Raw genomic sequence first — 5,345 nt, forward strand, 5'->3', positions numbered from 1 at the left:
CTGACATATTTCCCAGATGTCTGGTTCTCCAAATATCTGATCAGGCCATTGACCATAAAGTGGTCCAAAAGTCCAACAAATCCCACTCTTCTAGCTCAGTTGGTTTCTTCTCTAGCTTGGAAGCTGTTGCTGAAATTAGAGGTCCTGGTTCTTGCCAGTGACACTTCATCTCATGACACCATCTCTTGTCATTTTGCCCTGTTGCCCAGAAATAACAAGAACATTGTTGCCATTCTGCCAGTGGTCTAACCAGTGGCCCCAAGGCTTGTTCCAGCCTTCTCACTGTCGTTTTAAATAGCTGTCTTCTTACTACATCTCTGTCTCCACAGCTCCATCCTCATCAATAGATAGAGCCAGTTCTGTCTTCAGGCAGGGGGACGAGTGACTCCATGGCAACCTTGCTGAATCAACCTTAGCGCGGTCTTCCAGCACCTGATCTGGTTCTTTTTTCAGTCCCCTTACTTAGAGTCTGGGAGTCCGTAATTTATAACAAGAACTGTAACTCATTGGTGTGCAGCCTTGAGGAAACATCACTGTGTTTCTTCTCCCAGTGGGCTGGTTTCCAGAAGAACTTGTGTCCATGTTGTGTTCCTGATTCACTAGTTATAATTATATCTAACAGCTTATACCACAAACCTGATTGTGATGAACCAAACAGAAATTTTGTTTTTCTCATGTGAAAAGAAGTCTGGAGAAAGGCAGTCTAGAACTGATGCAGAATACACATAATGCTGTCAGAGACTCTGTCTTCCTCATGCTTCCTGCTTTATCGTCTGTAGTGTGTGGCTTTTGGCCTCAGGAGAGCAAGATGACTCCTTCACTGAAAGAAATCACATTTCATTCCAGGCAGGAAGAAAGGGAGGACAAAGAATAATAAAAGGGGAAAGACTTTGTTTTTCTTTTTTAAATGAGGCAACACGTTTTCTGAGAAGCTCTATGCTGTAGGCTTCTACTTACATCTTATTGGCCGGATCTGGGTCACGTGGCCGGGGTTTACCACGTGGTGCTAGTGGTAAAGAAGCCGTCTGCCAATTCAGGAGAAGGGGTTCGATTCCTGGGTTGGGAAGATCCTCTGGAGGAGGCCATGGCAACCCACTCCCATATGCTTGCCTGGAGAAGCCCACAAACAGAGGAGCCTGGCGGGCTACAGTCCATAGGGTTGCAAAGTACTGGACACAACTGAGCGACTGAGCACAGCAGTACAGGTCACACGGCTACTTCCTTACCAACAAGGGGCTCTGAAAGGGATAAGCTGGCACATTACTGAATAAATCGATGCTCTCTTAGTTCAAGAAGAAGCAAGGCTGGATACTGGGTGGGTAGCCAACAGCGTCTGCCACGGGAACCCATCTCTTCAGGTCAGCTGTGGTCTGGGGGAAGGGGCAGAGTACCTGAACCACAGAAACTTCCCTTTGTCCATATTCCCACAAGGTGCTCAATCTCCATGGTGAAGACAGCTTGCAAAACTCCCACATTCCCTAGAGGGCTGGCGCGTGTTTGCTTTCCGCCATTTTGTAGCGTCCCTGCCTTCCTCTCAGGAGAGTCATTCCGTTCTACCTTCTGTCTCACTGCCTCCCTCTCTGCTTTCCTTCCTTCTTTCATTCCACCCTTCCTTTGTCCCATCTCTTCCTTCCTTTCCTCTCACCCTCTCTCCCTTCCTTCTTGAAATGCTTCCTGAGTCCCTGATCTGTATCAGACAATGTCCTGGGCATTTAGAGACACAGGCCAATGTTGCCCCCTTCCTCTGTTGAGCAAGATGCCAAGTGAGACTCCTGGATGCCACACAAGAATCATGGCTCTCCACTGAGCATCACCTGCTTGGAACTAGCCAGGTAGGGGACATATGTTTGCAGCTTGTGAAAGGTTAAAGAGATTTCTGGAAAGTGTGTTCCAACAGCCTACAAACCTTCTGAAAGCTTGCTCTAAGAGGGAAGACACAGGCCCTGCCTCTCCATGAAGGACAGAAGCCATCCCCAACCCTCCATCTGTTGACTTCACGCTCATGTGTGGGAAGCTTGTTTTCCCTGTTACAGATGGCTGGATGAGCCAAGTCAACTCAACACAGCTGCGGCACAAGACGTCCCCCCTCACCACCACCCCACACTGCTCACTCCTCCTCCCATCAGCTGGGAATCTTGCTGCTGATGGACGCAGTGGGTCAGCCCCTGCAGAGGCCAGGCTTAAAGAGGCTTATGGCAATACAGTCACACATCCATATCTAGGACTCAAGACTGTTTTGAAAACTTCTCAACCTGTCAATGAGAAAGATGTGCAGGATTTTCAATTATCCATGAAGTTGGATGGTGTCTGATGGGGAAATGCTGAATTAACCAGGAATAACTATAACATTTTATATTGTCAATAATCACTTACATTTGTCTAACCTGTTATACTTTTCAAAGTGCTAATGTATACCTGATCTCATTGGACCTTTGAAAGAGTTTTAAAGTATGCTTCATATTATACATTTAAATATGGACAGCTCTTTCCCTACCACCTAAGGGGTTTCCCAGGTGGTGCTAGTGGTAAAGAATCTGCCCGCAAGGCAGGAGACGCCAGTGACATGGGCTCAATCCTGTGCTGAGAAGATCCCCTGGAGGTGGGCATGGAAACCCACTCCAGGATTCTTGCAGGGAGAATTCCAGGGACAGGGGAGCCTGGCGGGCCATAGTCCATAGGGTTGCAAAGAGTCAGATACAACTGAGCACGCACACACTCCCAACCACCTAATAAAGGCAATAAACCTTCCAGACACTGAATATCAATATCTCAGGAGCACTAAACCCCAGATGTTTCTCTTTCTCCTTTACTTGCCTCATGAACCTGTTTTATTTATTTTTTAAAGTTTGTTTTTTAATATGGACCATTTTTAAAGTCTTTATTGAATTTGTTACAACATCATGCTTGTTTTATGATTTTGTTCCCTGTCATGAGGAATGTGGGATCTTAGTCCCCTGACCAGGGATTGAACCTGCACCCCCTGCATTGGAAGGCAAAATCTTAACCACTGGACAATTGGGGAAGTCCCATGATCCTGTTTTATAACATGCGTTTTGTGTTCCTAATTCTTTTACTGACATTTTCACATTTGTATTACCCCAAAGTGTCCTTATTCCTGCCATTGGATCTTTGATATCCCACACTAACCCACTTTGTTTTTGCTGTTTGAGTTTAAAAAAGCAATTTATTGAGGTGAAATTAACATACAATAAACTGCACAGATTTAAAAGCATTAATTTACTAAATTTTGACATCTGTATAAACCCATAAAACCATCACCACAACCAAAGTAGTGAACGTATCCATTTATTTCAAGCGTTGGCCTTTATAGTTTCCAATCAAAGGAAGCTTAACTAAGATGCCGTTTTATTTACATTTTCTGGTTCTTGAATATGTTTAGGGAGCACTCTCATTCCAGTTCTGTACTCATGGGGCTCCCAGTTCAAGCGGGACCTCAGCCTTAATAAATGATGTTTATACATATTCTGTGTCTCATTATCTCTAGTTTCTATTTCAGCAAATTCAGTCCATCTAATGTGGTAGTTGAAAGAGGACATTTCAGAGCTGGAAAATGAGTCCATGTCTCTTCCTTGCTTCTTTCTAGATGGGTGACCTTGGACAATAATGACTATCACGACACACACCTTACTGGGTTATTCTGGATCACACGAGAACCTCCTCACGCAACAGGATGTGAAAATGGAAGCGTCTATTCAGTCCTCAAGCCATGATACATGTCATATTCTGACACCAAATCATCACACAGACAGTTTACAAAGAAAATGTCCCTAAACTGATTCAAGATCTCTTGAACTTCTCACCAGCTTTAAGATAATAAAAAGAATCAAGAGGTGGAGAGGACCGAGACTATGTGAGGGAATTTTATTTTTTTATTATTATTCTTTAGCAACTGAAGTCTAGTTAATTTACAAAGTTATGTTAGTTTCAGGGGGATTTTCTTGAGTGAGGACTGTTGTCATAATGTGAATCTCCTTGCTCTCTGAGGTCCCCCGGTGACAGGTGACTCCCAGGGGCTCGTTCAGAGAGCTTGATGTGTATTGCTGCAGTTGGGCAAGAGCTGACTTGGGGTGGGAGGACCTGATCCAACCCGAGAAAGATGCAGAGGATCGGGAGCAGCAGGGGTTGGTTGCTTGCACCCCTGGGGACTTGTGGGATGAAGGGGGTGTGAGGACTTCTTGGAAGTCAGAGATTGGTTGACCTCATGCCATTTAGCATCTAGAGAAGGTAAGGAGAGAATGAGGGATGACCTGATGGAGTCTGTGTGGGCACTGCACAGGGCCATGGGTCATGGGGAGCAGTGCCCAGAGGAGCTGAATTCAGGGTCCGTGTTGTGGGAGTGTGGCCAGACGGGCCAGCAGAATGACCTCCAGTGGGTCTAAGGAAGCACCTGTGTGGGAAGAAGTGGCTCTTAATGTCCACCTACCATCCAGGAGAGCAGAAGCTGTCGGTCACGGGGTAACTTCCTTGTCCCTCCTTACCCCTTCCTCTCGTCTCTCCCCACGTGCCAGTCCATGGGGGACATCATGCCACCTCCCAGAGGTCTGGGAGGGCAACAGAGAAGTCTCACCCTGAACGTGTCTTTTAATTTCTGAATTGGGAGATTTTGCCTCCAAACCAGCAGAAGGGTCAAAGGAGCTGACCGTATTCTCATCTAGGAACAGGGGAAATGTACTCCTCCATATTAAAGGGGAAATGAAAGACAAAACCAAAGTTGCATTTAAATTATATCACAAATGATGCTTGCTTATCATACAAGTAACACCCTTATACTGGAAATGTCATGTAAATCTTAGTGACTGTTCAATACATTCTTTACCGTTACCTCTCACTGGTCTCACAACACCCAGTGCAGTGCGGCTGGGGTGGGGGTGGGGACCAAGAATTTGCATTTCTAATAAGCTCTTGGGTGTTGCTGATGCTGCTGATCTGATGCCCGCCCTTGGAGAACTACAGTTCTTAAACCCTGGTTCTCCACCTTGGCTGTATATTGGAATCACCTGGGGGAGATTTAAATACTGATGCTTGGGTCCCAGCCCAGAAGTTTGATTGAACTGGTGAATCTATTTCATGGCTTAGAATTGGTGTGACCAATTCATAGACCAATTAATGGATTAAAAGCTTCACTGGGAGTTAGAGGAGGAATATTTACTTTTATTTTAAAATTCTGATATATCTAATTGAAGGTGGAGACCTTAACTTTCTGCCTTATACATTTTGGAATTATCTGAACTTTTAACAAAAAGCCTATGTCACTTTATGGGGCTTCCCAGATGGCACTAGTGGTAAAGAACCTGCCTGCCAAAGCATTAGACATGAAAGACGTG

Source organism: Budorcas taxicolor, chromosome 22, assembly GCF_023091745.1.
Source record: "Budorcas taxicolor isolate Tak-1 chromosome 22, Takin1.1, whole genome shotgun sequence".
Taxonomy (NCBI): Eukaryota; Metazoa; Chordata; class Mammalia; order Artiodactyla; family Bovidae; genus Budorcas; species Budorcas taxicolor.